Source organism: Lycium ferocissimum, chromosome 6 (assembly GCF_029784015.1).
Source record: "Lycium ferocissimum isolate CSIRO_LF1 chromosome 6, AGI_CSIRO_Lferr_CH_V1, whole genome shotgun sequence".
NCBI lineage: Eukaryota > Viridiplantae > Streptophyta > Magnoliopsida > Solanales > Solanaceae > Lycium > Lycium ferocissimum.
The window spans coordinates 67,321,350-67,338,947 of NC_081347.1; the positions used below are offsets into that span (position 1 = coordinate 67,321,350).

Below are 17,598 nucleotides of genomic sequence, written 5' to 3' on the forward strand. Positions count from 1 at the left end.
CTAACTTCAAGTCGTTAAATGAATTGTTATTTCAATTTAACCCTATTTAGGTCTTCATAGAAAAATTCACCACGATAGACAACTGTGTTAGTAATTTTCTATTTATGAACTCACATATTAATATATTTTACGTAGATATGATATCATTAAAGAAGCCCATTTTATGATATAATAAAGAATTAGTATATGGGCCTACCTAGAAAATATTTGTTATTTCTTTTCATTTATTTTTTATGGAAATATATGAAAAGGTACCTTAAAGTTGAAAAGACACTTCAGTACCTTTTAAATAGAGATGGTCCTTAAATTAGAAGAGACGCTACTTTTCTTTTCTCTGCATCTCAGAAAAAGAACATTAAAAAGTTAAAAAATCTTGTCTCCTTCAATTAATTCTAGCAATGGGACAAGGTTAGTACCCTAACGGTGGGTTAAATATTGCTAAGACAAGAAGGTTGGGATTTGGGCTTTCGGTTTCACGGCAGAACTGATTTCATTAATTATTTTCGGAACTTTTAGGTTTGTAGTTTTGTCTCTTTGTGATTAATTTTCCTCTATTAATAATAATTTAGGCTTAACTTATATTTATGCTTTGGATCAAGAAACTACACAAACTTAATCCTTCACAGCGTGTTTCTTTGGCATCTTAAACCTTTATTTCACTTTTTATTTCCCTTTTAAAACATATTTTTAAAAGGATGGTTTGGTTAGGGTGATGGCAGTCGCTGCAATTGGATTTTTTTTGTACATTAATTTTTTTTTAGTTCGTTAATTAGAATCTTAACACCCTAACCATTAAATAACATGTGTGCTTTTTGTTTCAAATTGAATAAACAAGTCTAATATGTTGCCAAAGTAATCTCTATTGGATAAAATTTATTTATTTTGAACATGTAAGCGTGTTTTATCTATGCGAATTAACTATCCCAAAGGAAGATTATTTTGGCCAGATTATGGATAGTCATGAATATGTGATGTATTTAGTAATGATATGCTGATAATGTGTCGGTCCAAAGAAAGGCATATTGTTAGGCCGTTTTAGTAATCAATGTTCATGAACTATGTATATGAGTACCACTTACAAATTATTATTTCTGTCCAAAGACTAAGAGCCTATTTGGATGGGCTTAAAAGAAGTAGCTTATAAGCTGGAAATAACTTATCTTAAAAAAAAAAAAAAGTTAATGCGGTCAACTTATTTTTTTTTGCCTTATAAGTGTTTTCAAAACTTATAAACATGCTTTAGATAAGTTAAACCAAACAAACCCAATTAATTTTTTGGGCTTATTTTAAGCATAAAATGACTTTACCCTATTTAGGTCCATAAACACTCAAAAAAAACGAAAACAAATTTATATAGGCAACTTATAAGCCAATCCAAACGGGCTCTAAATGATAATGTTGTGCTAGGTATCTTGAGATGTGCCCACTTTATGTATATGTGTTTTGAAAAATGTACAATTTTATATTTATTTATTATTGTTACTTCAGTTTTATTTGATTTAAGTTATCTTCACATATACATGATTGATTAATTGTGAGCATTATTTGTTTTATTTTATAGTTTCTTCTATATCTGCCAATATGAACAACATTCATGTGCTTAACGGCACAAACTTCAAGAAATGGAAAGAGCACATTATGATTGTGCTTGGTTGCATGGATCTTGACTACGCATTAAGATTTGATCGCCTTGCGGACTTGAACGAAACTAGTACTAATGAAGAAAAGGCCGCATATGAGAAGTAACTACAATCACAATCAAATCGCATGAGCTTGATGATGATGCAACACTCAATTCCGAAAAAGGGGCGGTATAACAGAGGATTAAAATGCCAAAAGTGTCCTAAAGGAAATTGCAGACCGATTCGCTGCTAACAAAAAGGTTGAAACAAGCACTATACTTAATAAGCTTGTTTCAATGCGATATAAGGGCAAAGGGAACATAAGGGAGTACATTATGGAACTGTCTAATCTTGTGACAAAACTTAGGGGCTTTAAGCTTGAATTGTCTGATGACATACTTGTGCACCTAATTTTGATCTCTCTTCCTGCACAATTTAGTCAATTCAAAGTTTCATATAATACCCAAAAGGAAAAATGGACTTTGAACGAGTTGATAGCTCAATGTGTGCAAGAAGAGGATAGACTGAAACAAGAGAGGATTAAAAGTGCTCATTTGGCATCTCCTTCTGGAACTAAAAACGCCTCACATAAGTGAAAAAAGAGTAAGCCTAAAGAAACTGCAGATGAAGGAACATCACAACCTAAGGATCAAAAGAAACAGGACTCTTGTTACTTTTGTAAGAAATTTGATCACATAAAGAAAGATTGTTCCATGTACGCTGCCTGACTCAAAAAGAAAGGTAAACTTCTCAACTTTGTTTGTTTAGAAGTTAATTTGGCTATGGTACCTACTGACACTTAGTGGATAAATACGGGTGCAACAACTCACATAAGTGTCATTATTATAGTTTCGTCTGAGGAGTCGAAACCAATTTATGCTGAAAGATACATCTATGTGGGCAATGGCAATAAGGCAGCTGTGGAGGCTATTGGTGTCTTTAAAATTTTATTAGATACTGGTGTTTATTTGGAATTAGAGGAAACTTTTGTTGCACCGTCATTTAGATGAGCTTATAACTTATGGCTTATAAGTCATACACCATAAGCCATAAGTTAGGAATCGTAATTTATGGCTTATTTTTGCTTATTTGACTTAAAAATAAGTACTTAAAAGTATTTTTTTAATCTTATCCAAACACTACAAAAATAATTAAAAGTTATTTTATCCTAAAAGCACCAAAATGAAAAGGTAATAAAATAGACAATTTTAAGATGCAGTATAAATCAAAATTGTATGACTTCCTATAATAGATCAATTTCAAATGTGATTTCCATGTGGTTAACCATAACCAAATCTGTCGTTATCAACATGCCAACTAAATAGATACTTAGGCCTCATTTGTTTGTACTTATTGGAGGTCTGAATCTGAATGGTTCAGACCTTAAGCCATTAAGTGCATTTGTTTGCATTAAGATCTAAGCACAAATTGAGTCTGAATAGCTCTTAATCATTAAGATCTTGAACCAAGTCTTAATATCATTAAGAGGTATTTTTGTATGGAACTTTTTCAACCCTAACCCTAACCCCAACCCCAATCCTCCACCTCAACCCCACCCTCACCTACTCTCCACTCCAACCCCCCCTCCCCATCCACCTCAACCCCACCCCACCACCCACCCACCTTCCACTTCAACCCCCCACTCTCCACTGCCCCATCCCGCCACCAACCCCAATCCCACCCTACTACCCCCACCTCCCACCACCAACCCCACCATCAACCTCTACCCCACACCACCCACCCCCATTCCCCACTACCCCACCTCCCACCCCCACTGCCTACTCCTCACACCAACTACCCACCACCCACTCATCCCTTCACCCCTACTTACCACCCACCACGACTACAAAACATCTCCACCATTACTAGTGAACATAAATGTTTTATTTTTTTTAATCAAATAATATTTTGTTTTAGTAAATTTGTATTTATTTTCTAAGATTTAGTTACTTTTTAATTTGAATTGTATATTTATTATGTTTAAATAAATACATTATGCATAAAATAGATATTGAAAAACAAACGATCCTTAATCATTCGGTGTTGTATGACTAGAGACAACATCTTAATCATTCAGATGTGCATTCAGATTCAGACGTCTTAATCTTAATGAAAACAAATGAGGCCTTAAGCTACCTACATACAATTTCTGAATGGAAAGCAATTAGATTCGGCAATTACACCCCAATAAGGACGTTCCTAAAATATAATATTTTACCACTTAAATTAATGCCCGAAATCATTCAATAAATGTTTCCTCAACGATGAATCGATGATGCATGTCTCGATTCCCATTGATCGATCTGCTATCCATCATACCATGAAAAATATGTTAACATATACTAAGACTTTATTTGTTTGCACTTATTGAAAATCTAATAATCATTCAGATATCAGTTATTAAGTGTATTTGTTTTTTAGGTTTGAATCTTAATCATTCAAACGGGAAAAAAAATAATCTTAATCATTCAGATTTTAATTCTTAAATGCGTTTATTTATTTCAATTTTACAACCGATAGATCTTCTGTAAAGATGACATTCCACCATTAGTCCATCCACTTCCACCGCCAAACACCTCCCTCGTCGTCGCCCACCATTATTAACTACTACCACTCATAAACACCATCTTCCGCCACAATCATCACCTTTGCTAATCACCACAATCAATTATCCTCACCATTAGCCATCATTTATAATTATTACCACCAACCATCATTACCGCAACAATTAGCAATCATTACTGATATTAATCACCACATGGTAAGTTGCCAAGTACTAATATCAATCATCACCACCACCATTAGATATCACTATATTATCCTTTGTAAATGTAACCATCAATTGCCACAATCAACTATCACTATTAACCAGTCCACCACCATCATCATTAGCTACTATGTACTCATAACCACCTTCCTTAGTTAGTACCTAGACCACCATAATTAGTTATTACCACCATCAACCATTTTATACATTTTTTAAAAGTATCTTATTGATGTACTATTATTTATTAGTATTGTAAATAAATTTTATATCTATTATTTAGTTTATAAATAAAGAAAATTTTATACATTTAGATGTTAGAGAAAATAAATAGTCTTAATCTCTATTTTCAATTACAACAGTCAATCCTATATTTGCCTCTTTCAAAGACACGCTGAACTTCTTTTTCTTAAACACTTTATTCAACCCTTGCACATTCCAAGTTGTCAGTTTCATGTTGCAACATTAGGAATTATTTAATACATTCAATACTGGGATGTACACTCATCAGCATACAAGGACATCTTAACCCACTGCCAATTCTACTTAGTGAGTACTTACCCCTATCATATGCAATAACCTCATTGTTAAAATTGAAATCTGGGCTACATACCTTAACAATGTGGTCTATTTGCCATCATAGATGGACCTGAGTATAGTACTTCATCTTTGTCCTCCAGGTTATTGCATCGAATTACGAAGTACCCATTGTTAGGAAGAGTAGTTCTTTTGCTTCTATACAAACTTGTACCTAGATTTTTCCACTAAGTTTTTTTAACCCACTTTACAATTCAATGGGGAAAATCTATATCCCAAAAAAATTGTTGTTGCCAACGATAAAATTACAGCAAAATATTGATCTTTTTCTCAAACTGTGGTGGCTCTGATACGAACCGTAAGAAATTATACCGATAACCAAACCAGAGATTAAAACACAATATATAAATACAAACATATACTCTTGAATCATTTATTAACTCAATTTATTTTAACCTGCTCAAATTTGTTCATCTAAGAGTTGGGCTGAATTTGAGCTAAATATATAATTCAAATTGACCAAAGAAAGGTTTTCAAAGGATATTAAAATAACTTCTTTGTTTGATATGTTATATATAACTATAATAGATATTTTTTTAACTAATTTTGTATGATAACTAACAAATTATAAGAAAATAAATGTAGAAATAAACCTGGTAAGAGTTGGTCGGATTGGGCTATGACCCATTGTTTAGTCCGTCACTGAACTGCCTCATTTATTTAACTTAGTTCATTTTGACATACCGAAATTAAGCTTAAGCTCATTTAATATCCTTAGATCAACTCAACCCAACATACTCATTTGACATCCTAACATCAACTATACATGCAATCGATAAGTAGGAATAGCTATTAGATGTTGAGCTCTAGCCATAACTAAACCAAATTTCTCAGTCATGTCTAAATCACTTGGCATCATACCATGTGGTAGCTCCCAGTCAAAACAATGAACCAATTGTGCTAGCACCAAGCGAACGATTGTGAGCCCTAATTGTAATCCAGGCCAACTTCTTCTTCCAGAGCCAAACGGTAAAAGTTGAAAGTTACGTCCACGAAGATCGATATTGCTACCAATAAACCTTTCTGGCACGAACTTCTCGGGTTCACGCCAAACTTCTGGATCTCTTCCAATTGCCCAAGTATTTAATAGAATTCTTGAATCTTTAGGTATATCAAAGCCATCAATTGTACAATCTTCAATGGATTCATGAGGAATCAATAGTGGTGCAATGGGGTGAAGCCTAAAGCCTTCTTTGATGACCATGTCTAAGTACTCTAATTTTTCCAAATCAGACTCTTCCACCATTCTATTTTTGCCAACTATTTGTTCCAACTCATTTTGTAGTTTTTTCATTACTTTAGGGTGCCTTAGAAGTTCAGAGAAAATCCAGTCAATTGCTGTTGATGAGGTGTCCATTGAAGCTATTAGCATGTCCTGCATAGAGAGTTCTTTTTGAGTTGCTAAATTAATAACATTTGCATGTATGTTAGTGTATGTTAAATACAATATCAATTACTTTTACCTAATAAATTTAAGAATTGCAAACAGATGTTGCCTCAGACAAAATTGGTCAGTCTGGAGTATTAAGTAGAATAAATTTAACATACTTTTAAATAGAGTTTACATATGCATCATCAGTATACGGAATTTTTATACTATCAAGTCACCAAAAAATATCTACAGTTAAGCTTCCTTAAAATGTAAGATTTCTTATCTTGAAAATAAACAGGTTAGCTGCGATAACATGTAAAAGTGGCTTGATGGTGTAAAAATTTCTTATACCTATGATGTATATAACTTAAAATCGAGTTTGACTTTATATAAACCTAAACCATCAGTGTAAGAAATTTTAAAGAGGAAAATGCTCATTTTATGCACACCTCTTCTTGATTGAAATTTTCAATTGAGAAATTCTCACCAAACTTGAGTCTAAAGAACCCCAAATCTCATATTTTTCCGATTTTACCAGTTTTCTTCAAAAACTCAAAACTAAAATGACAACTTATATATTTCCGATGGTCTAGGCAACTCTAATTTCTATCAACTGGTGTGACCGTCAGGAGTGTTGTAACATAATTTTTTTGGACTGAATTCCTTGTTAGTTGTTAATATGCTAACTGACAAGTATAGGATCCCATGAGAACTGCATCACTATATATGTGGAGGCCTATGCAGGGGCGGGTCATTACACTAGGTGGCCTAAAACCGAAATATAGAGGCCTTATATTTATATATTTATGTAATAATTTTTTATATAGTTTATTGATGTTTATTATTATAGATTCTTAAATTGAAATATAGTTAATTATATTTGGATGCATCATTTTTCCCAATTGACAATATAGTCTATTCGTGAAAGTTTTCGTGAGATATTGTTGATCTTAAGTAAGATCTCATTGATATTATTTTGAAAACTTAGGCAATTGTTACAAAAATATTTTAAAAATTCTACAAGCAATAGTAACATTTAAAAATACATGTAAAACTTCACTTGATTGAAGATGCCAATTAGAGTATCATTTTCTACTTATGCAATTTTTTCTATTACGATAACTTTAAAAGTAGATTAAAACCATCAATTTTTAGTGACTATTAGGGTGCGGCCCTTTCCCATACTCTGCTAATCCGAGATGCTTTGTGTAACGGATTGTCTCTTTGTTATGCTTTCAAAGACATTCAAGGTTAAGATAATATTTTTTTCTTATCTAATCGTTTAATAATTGCTTAGCTTGAACTTGAAAAATGTTTTAAAAAGCACTCAAAAAATTGAAGATCTTCCAAAGCCAAAGTTATAAACAAGATTGATCCAAGTTCAAAGTGAATTAGATAACATTAGGAAGTATAAAGTAATTAAAAATTCAATTGCCTACGCCATTCAATTGTAATGACATCAATTATATATTATAGAAGTAGCATGGACTTTGAAAAATATGTGTGTAATCATTATTAAAAAAATTCACAATAATAATTAAACGGATTTCATTTATGACTAATAATAAATATATAATTATTTATTATTGTGGAATTATACTGGGTGTGTTGTTGTTTTAATAAATATATAATGATTTAAATTATACATATAATATGAGTAATTTTGGGGCCTTAATATAGTTGGGGCCTAAAGCCTGCACTGGACTTATGTTGTTCGGATTTTTTAAAAATGTCGTTGCCTCCGTATCAGATCCTTCAAAATTACATTACTTTTGAAGGATCCGACACGCATCTAATGACATGTTTGAAGAGTCCGGCCAACGCATCTTAAGACAAATACTCCCGGACATGAACTCATTAACTATACTTTAGCTCCACCCCTATATACACTACTTGTAATTCTTGGTTTGAAGCAAATCGTACAAAGTTAAGAATGTCTAATGTACTTAATGTAGATGGAGAGGTTGGGAATTATCGTTTTCCTTTTTCATGTCTTTATTTGTTGGTTTATATATATATATATATATATATATATATATGGTGGAGTCATGGCCAAAACTCCCTACATGATGGTGAAATTACAATTACAAAAAAATATTGATCGCGTAAAAGAATTATTTTACTATCAAGTCACCAAAAGTTATTTAGAAGTGACTCAATATATAAGATTTGTAACCTTAACTATAAGACAAATTACTTGTTGTAAATAGGTAAACATGACCTGCAAGTGAAATTCTTTTTACATTGTCGATGAATATTAGTTAAACTTGAATAAAAATATACATATGGAGTAAAAGAATTAGTACACTATCAAGTAGACCAAAAATACCTACAAGTAAACCTACAAAAGAAAGTGGAATTTATGACTTTAAAAGTATGATAAGTTACTATAACAAATAAAGATGACCTGCTAGTGAAAATATTTTTTACGCATCGGTACATATTAGTTAAGCTCAACTAAAATTAACTTGCAAGTCTATTTAAGTTGTGATGAACAACAATACGTTACTAGCATAATAGCTTTGACATGGCGACGATCGAACTCGAATTCAGCTTCACCAAATTGCATAATATTCATCATAGTATCAACAATATCCTTTGTTTGCTTACGTTCTTTTGACTTTTGAACATGTTCATCAATAACTCTCTCAAAAAAATCATCAAAAATCTTTGTCAATTCCTTCATACGACGATCAAATCGCTGCAAATCAAACTTCTCAAGAAAAGGAAAAAACTCACCAATATGTGGCGTTGTTGGCTTGCTGCTATAACCATAGCCTCTTGAATCACATCCTTAAAACCCCTTTCATCAAATTCATCATCCATGTATTTTTTTCCAAATACCATTAAACAAGCCATGTTAGCACCTAATGAAGCAAGTTTAGCACTAATATCAATTCCCACACCACTAGAAGTTGCCAGATTGATAAAAGTCACAAAAATTGCAACTTCTTGTTTTCTCATGGCTTGAAATGAATTGATCTTGAGAGTACTAACCAATTCTAACGTGCACAACTTTCGCATATTTCGCCAGTAAGGTCCATATTTTCCGAATGTCAAATTTCTCTGATTGTACGTGATTAATTGAGCAGCTCTATTATTTGGTCTACTAGCACAAACAAGATCGTGGTTTTTCAAGAACTGTTTAGCAGCATGAGGAGATGAAGCAACAATTACATGAACTAGACCAAATCTCATGCTCATAATGGGACCATATTTTTTTGGCTATTTGATGAAGATCTTGGTGGACATTTTTACCAATCATATGGAGATTTCCTGTAATGGGAAGCCCTTTTGGGCCTGGAGGAAGTTTTTTCTTTTTCTTCATGAATTTGTTGTGTAATTCTTGAAGAATGTATAGCACTGCAAGTAGTGCAAGAAATTGTAAGAATAGTGAAGCCATGAAATGAGATTGCTGTGCTTTTCTCTTCCCAACTTGAAATAATATAAAGAAGTTAAAGAGTGGTAGTTGTGAAATAAATGAATTTTATGGGTTCTTGTGTTGTAACATCAACCATCATATTAATGGTTGGGGTGCATCTTCATTTGTCTAAATGAGGGGGGGAAAATCAAGAAACAAAAAAAAAAAAAAAAAAAAAAAAAAAAAGAACGTCAAGACATAATTAGAAAAGAAATGATAGGAGAAAATATTATTTTCTAGAGAAGAAGATAAAAAATAATTAATGTTGAAAGGAACAAGAAAGAAAAGACAAAAAAAGAAGAAGAGAACAAATGAGAGATGCAAGTGGGATTAACTATTAAGTAATATATTCTGCCGGTTTAAATATTTTTTATCACTTCACTTGAATAATTTGATCATGTAAAATATTATTCAGTGTATAAAGCTTAGCTTAAACTAAAAATTAACGGTAAAAGGGAGAGGAAAGAAAAGAAAAAGATTAAGACAATAAAAGGGGAAAAAAAAAATGTCTCCTTCCTCCTGTGCCTATATATAAAATCAGTGGTGGATCATTTAATAACTTAGCTTGACCGATCTTTGCAAGAATAAATAGCTGACCTAACAGGCAACATTTTGGATTCATAAATCATAAACGAGTTAATGCAAATTTGTAATACAGTGGATAAAATCCACCCTGAGGCTTCTTCTGCTTCCATACAATCGTGTACCTCTTTCTGTTTAATTTTTTCTTAACCCACATTACAATTGGAATTGGAAAAATATACATCCAAAAATAATTGTTGTTGCTAACGATAAAATTACAGCAAACATAATTTTGTATGCTCAAATTTAAGATTAAGTATTGATCTTATTCTCAAATTATGGTGACTCAGATATGAACTGTAAGAAATCATACCGATAATCATGCATAGCAGTTAGAGATTAAAAACACAACATATAAATACAATCGCATAACCTTGAATCATTTATTACCTCAATCTATTTTAACTCGGTCAAATTCTTTCATCTAAAAGTTGAGGTGGACTTGAGCTAAATAAGTAATTCAAGTTGACTCAAGAAAAGTCTTGAAAAGATAATATTAAAATAATTTTCTTAATTGATATGTTATACATAGCTATAATAAAGATTTTTTAATTAGATTTGTGTGATGATAATTGAACATAATTAAAGAGAATAAATCTGGTAAGAGTAGGGTGGGTCGGGCTATGACTCATTATTTAGCTCGTCACTGACCTGCCTCACTTACTTAATCCATTTTGACATGCCTAAATGAGCCCCAAATTAAATATCAACTCAACACAACCTACTCATTCGGCATCCTAATATCAACTATACATGCAAGAATCGATAAGTAGGAATAGCCATTAGATGTTGAGCTCTAGCCATAACTAAACCGAATTTCTCAGTCATGTCTAAATCCTTTGGCATCATACCAGTTGGTAACTCCTAGTCAAAACAATGAACCAGTTGCGCTAGCACCAAGCGGACGATTGTGAGTCCTAATTGTAATCCGGGGCAGCCTCTTCTCCCAGAGCCAAATGGTAAAAGTTGAAAATCATGTCCACGAAGATCGATGTTACTACCAACAAATCTTTCTGGCATGAACTTTTCGGGTTCGGACCAAACTTCTGGATCTCTTCCAATTGCCCAAGTATTTACTAAAATTCTTGAACCTTTAGGTATATCAAAGCCATCAATTATGCAATCTTCAATGGATTCATGAGGAATTAGTAGTGGTGCAATTGGGTGAAGCCTAAAGCCTTTTTTTTATGACCATGTCCAAGTACTCTAATTTTTCCAAGTCGGACTCTTCCACCATTCTATTTTTGCCCCCTACTTGTTCCAATTCGTTTTGTAATTTCTTTATTACTTTTGGGTGCCTAAAAGTTCAGAAAAAATCCAATCAATTGCTGTTGATGAGGTGCCCATTGAAGCTATTAGCAGGTCCTGCATAAAGAGCTCTTTTTCAGTTTCTAAATTAATAATATTTACGTGTATGTTACCCTATGTTAAGTACACTATCAATTACTTTTACCTAGTAAATTTAAGAATTGCAAAACGAATCTTGTATCAGAAAAAATAGTTCAATCTGGAATATATTAGGAAGGATAAAATTTTAACATACTTTTTAAATAGACTTTAAGTTATATACATCATCAGTATTAGTTTTTTTTTTTTTTTACACTATCAAGTCACTCAAAAGGATGTCTACAGGTAGCCTCCTTAAAATGTGAGATTCATAATTTTGAAAATAAGATAGGTTAACTGCTATAACATGTAAAGTAGCTTGATGTTGTAAAAATTCCTCATACTGGCGATGCATATAATTTAAAATTTGAGTTTAATTTAAATTATATAAACAGTCGGCGTAAAAAAAATTAGAATGGGAATAAGCTCATTTTATGGACAGAATTCAAATGCCTAATTCTAAAATTAAGAGAGAAAAAAGGACAAACTTTTGTTTATTGTTTTTGCACGTAGGTAAGGTGTCCTCCCAGATTTTTTTTTTTTTTTTGGGAAGCTTAGTTGTGTATACCAAGTTGTTCTCACGCTAGGATCACATGTTAGTATAGGATATATTACATAGATAAGGGTGTATACTGCGCGATGGGGTAAAAGAATTATCAAGTCATCCTAAAAAATCTACAAGTAGCCCTAAATAAAAAGTGGAATTTATGGTTTTGAAAATACGATAGTAAAATCTTTTTACACATCGAAAAATATAGTCAAACTTAACTAAAATTGACTTGCAACTTTATTCATGTTATGATGAACAAATCATTACCAGCAAAATAGCTTTGACATGGCGATGATCGAACTCGAATTCAGCTTCGCCTGATTGCATGATATTCATCATAGTATCAACAATATCCTTGGTTTGCTTCTCCTCCTTAGAATCTTGAACGTGTTCATCAATAACTCTCTCCAAAAATTCATCAAAAATCTTTGCCAATTCCTTCATACGAGGAACAACGCTCTGCAAATAAAACATATCAAGAAATGGAAAAAATTCACCAATATATGGAGTTGCTGATATAAGCAAAGTCTCTTGAATCACATTTTTAAACCCCATTTCATCAAATTCATCATCCATGTATTTTTTCCAAATGCCATTAAACAAGCCATGTTAGCACGTAATGAAGCAAGTTTAGCACTAATATCAACTTCCACACCACTAGAAGCTGCCCGATTGATAAAGGTCACAAAATTTGCAACTTCTTTTTTCTCATGGATTGAAAAGAAATGATCTTGAGAGTACTGAGCGACTCTAACCTGCACAATTTTCGCATGTTCCGCCAATAAGGTCCATATTTTCCAAATGACAAATTTCTCTGATCATATGCGATTAATTGAGCAGCTCTATTATTTGGCCAACTTGCAAAAACAAGATCATGATTTTTCAAGAATTATTCAGCAGCATGAGGAGATGAAGCAACAATTACCGGAAGCAGACCAAATCTCATGCTCATTATGGGACCATGTTTTTTGGCTAATTTATGAAGATCTTGGTGGACATTTTTCCCAATCATATGAAGATTTCCTATAATTGGATGGAAGCCCTTGTGGGCCAGGAGGAAGTTTTTTCTTCTTTCGCATGAATTTGTTGTGTAATTCTTGAAGAAAATATAGCACTGCAATTACTGCAAGAACTTGTAAGAATATTGAAGCCATGGATGGAGATTATGGTGTTTTTAGCTTCCTAACTTGCAAATTAAATAGAGTTACGAGTGGTGGGTGTTAAAGAAATTAAACGAATTATGGGTACTTGCGCTGAAATACCAATTATATTAATTGTTGGGGTCCATCTTCATTTCCCATATGACAGAAAGACAAACAAAGAAAAGTCAAAAAGCAAAATAAAAGAAAATAAGAAATGATATAGTTGCGGGTGTACTGGAGTTTTTTGAGTCAGGTGAAATGCTCAAAGGGGTGAATGATACTGTTATAACCTTAATCCCGAAAGGGACACACTCTGAAAGTGTAGGGGATTTTAGACCCATATCATGTTGCAACACTTTGTATAAAATTCTCAGTAAGATGATCTGCTCAAGGCTGAAAATGGTATTGCCTAGCATCATATCTGATAACCAAAGTGCCTTTATTACTGGCAGGTCTATTGTTCAAAATATTTTGATATGTCAGGACTTATGAGACTATACAATAGGAAGAACTCTACTAAAAGTTGCTTGATGAAGATTGATTTGAGAAAGGCATACGACTCAGTCGAGTGGGGGTTTGTACAGGAGATGCTATATCGGCTGAATTTCCCAGTAAAGTTTATCAAGTGGATCATGAAATGCATTACTACAACCCAGTATACAATAGCTATTAATGGGGGACTACATGGAAATTTCAAAGGAAAAAGAAGATTGAGGCAGGGAGACCCTATATCTCCACTCTTATTTGTGATTTGTATGGAGTATTTTACTAGAATAATGCCTTTGGGTGACAAAGCAGCCAGGGTTTGCATATCACACTAAATGTAAAGAGCTGAAGCTGAATCATTTGTGTTTTGCAGACGATATGTTAATTTTCTGCAAAGGGGAATTTAACTCTATAGTATTGATGCTGAGGGCACTAAAGACTTTCTCTCTGACTTCAGGGCTGAATACTAATGCAAGTAAATCAAATGTGTTCACTGCCAACATGGACCAGCAGGAAGTAGCAGATGTATGTGAGCTGACCGGATATATGAGAGGCAAGTTGCCATTCAAATATCTGGGGGTGCCCATCAAGTCAAAACGACTGAATGCAGTAGATTGTGAAATGTTGATAGAAAAAATGACAGCTAGAGTGAAAACTTGGGGTACTAGGAATTTATCGTATGCGGGAAGGGTGCGCACTTGTGAACTCAGTGTTGATGCACATACACACTCTTTGGTCACTGTGTTTTTATTGCGAAACAAGTCCTCAAAGATATTACCGCAATATGTAGGAACTTTCTATGGATAGGGCGGTGTGTGTACAAACAAACCACCCCTTTGTGGCATGGGACTTAGTGTGTCGACCCAAAGAAGAATGAAGGATCGGGGATTACAAGCGTAGTGTGGAATGAAGGCTGCTATTGGGAAATATGTGTGGAACATTGCAAATAAAGAAGATAACCTTTGGGTGAAATGGGTGAACCACGTGTACCTGAAAGGAGAAGACTGGTGGCAATATAAACCATCACAAGAGAGTTGCTGGTATTGGAAAAAGATATGCAACATAAAAGAAAAATTCAGAACTGGATATAGGGGTAATGAGTGGTTAACACCAGGAGGGAAGTACACGATTAGAAGTGGCTATTCTTGGAGCATGGGGAGTGGCATACAACAACCATGGTGGAGAGCAGTTTGGTCTACAGTGGCAGTTCCAAAGCATAGTTTTATCTACTGGCTGGTGATGCATGAGAGACTACTCACTCGGGTGAGACTAGAAAAAATGGGACTATGCCAGGACAACCTGTGTGGCCTTTGTGGAAGATCCCCGGAAACTATAAACCATCTCTTTTTTTAATGTGCATACTCACAGATGTGTCTTGAAACGGTGCTAACTTGGATCGAGGCTCCAAAATGCATTAGGGAGCGCAAGGGGGGTGGAGAAATTTTGGTGCAAAGAACGAAAGGGAAGATGTGTAGAGGGCTTATATGGGCAATATTGGCTGCAACGGTATATCATATATGGACTGCAAGGAATGATGCTGTATGGAATCAAAAAATTATCAGGCCTCGGCCATTGGTGCAGCAAATACAAGAAGACAGCAGGATTGGAGCCTTAGAGATGCTAAAGAGAAGAATAACCTGTAACGATAGGAAATGGATAGAACAATTGTATACGTAGGAAATATATAGGGTCTAAAGAGGGGTCATAGTAAGTGAAACTGAAGAGGTGGTCGTGGTATGTTCGGCAGGAGAGTTTTACTTGGCTTTTTGTTGTTTATAGGCTATAAGATATATGTAACTGTGTTGGGATGAAATACAATGAGTTTGTTTGACCAAAAAAAAAATAATAATAAGAAAATAAGAAATGAGAGGAAAAAGATCTTAGAGGAGAAAAATATGGTCTCTTCGCCAACTAAAAATATGGTTCCTATTTCCCTTACCCTCATTTTAGAATATTCACTAAAACTAATTGACGTTTGAACAATAGTTGATAGAAGCTAATGTAAAGGAACAAAAAAGTATTTAAAGTTGAGATTAAAAATGAGTATTTTTATTTGAAAATTAATTTCATTTGAAAATCTGAAAATTTAATTTATAAAAAGTATTATTTCATCTAAAATATTCCTTAAACAAGTTTGGTTTAAAGCATAAATGAATTATGAGTTCTTGTCACCTCACGCCAACCATTATGTTGGGTCCATATCCATTCCTCCACACGGGGAAAAGGAAAAGAAAAAGAAAAAGAAAAGAACGCATAAAGAAAAGAAATGAGAAAAATGTACGTGGGAAAGAATTAATGGTGAAAGGGAGAAAAAAGGAAAAAATATTAGGGATAATTTTAGAGACCTCCCTTCACGTTTGTCTTAATCATAGTGACCTTCCTTATGGTTTATAATATTACGTTTACCTCTCTTATTTTGATTTTTTTGTAACAATACTTTTAACCCATTTATTATTAAATAAAAAAAAAATATAGTAGGACTAATTTGCCCGGTTTAATATACTCTTTGTTCAATTTATTTTGCACATATTTTTATATAAAATTCCCTTATAATAAAATATTCTTCCGTCTTCCATTAAAATTTACAAATTCGATGATTTCAAATTTTTTCTGAAAAAATATCCATTCGATTATAAGTTGGATTTCTCTTTTCATTATGCTTAGAACCGAAATCTTCCCCTTCTTATCTGTTGATTTGATGCCTAAATGCTAAACACAGACAAACAATCAATTTGATTTGTTACACTAAAATTCGATAGTTATTGAGAGAATTATGCTAATCATAATGAGATGAGATTCGCAACAAGGGGAAGGGATATCAAGACAGATTTTTTGATGCAAGGGAACTTATAGCTTAGGTTAATGCAATGCATCATGTCTCATTATGACTTAGCTTAGCTTAAGAAATTTTGGCCACACATTTTAGGCTTCAAAAGTGTTAGGAGAGTTATTGTTTATTATTGGCTTTTTACGGTATAATAATTAATTGGGATACCTGAGAGACGGTGGTTTATCTGCAGCGAATTATGATGGACGATTGATACTTTTTAATTATTAATTAAAGGTTTCCGATTCAAATTTCTTGTCAGGAGTGCAATTCTCTTAGTAAGTCTATCCAACACATGAATCAATCGAATGAATAAATTACGAATATAATTTTAATAAGCAATTCGATGCAAGTTTTAATTAGTTAATAGATTATAAATATCGAACAATTAAACAAAAAAAGAAAAACGAAGGAAAAAAGAGAACGAATTGTGAGGCCGAGCTAGGTAAGTCAGCCATGTTTGCGTTCTCCATTTTTTGTCAAGAGTACTTGAGAAGAAAAATGAAATTGTAACAAAACAAACATTTTTAAGATGTAGTTTAAATAAAATATCATCACATCCTAGAATAGATCATTTTCAAATTGTAGGGATCTAGTAGCTCAGTTGGTTGGCTACGTGAGCTTTCACCTTGTTGGTGAGGATTCGAATCCCTACGTTATAATTCCCTCCCCCATTTCTCCTTCCCCTACCCCCTATGTAATAAATAAATAAATAAATAAAAAGATCATTTTCAAATATGAATCACTAATCTTTCTTAGGGATATAAGAAAGGCGATCTGTTAGGATTTGGTGTTAAGTAATTAAAAATATAATTATACAATTACATAATTGCCTTAGATTAAGCCAGA

The 17,598-nt window shown here is 33.2% G+C and overlaps 2 pseudogenes; both read right to left on the reverse strand.

The window, feature by feature from the left end:
- Positions 1 to 5,656: 5,656 nt before the first annotated feature.
- LOC132060142 (cytochrome P450 71AU50-like) lies at positions 5,657 to 9,867 on the reverse strand (annotated as a pseudogene).
- Positions 9,868 to 10,887: 1,020 nt separating this feature from the next.
- Positions 10,888 to 13,505, reverse strand: LOC132060143 (cytochrome P450 71AU50-like; annotated as a pseudogene).
- Between the last annotated feature and the right edge of the window lie 4,093 nt (positions 13,506 to 17,598).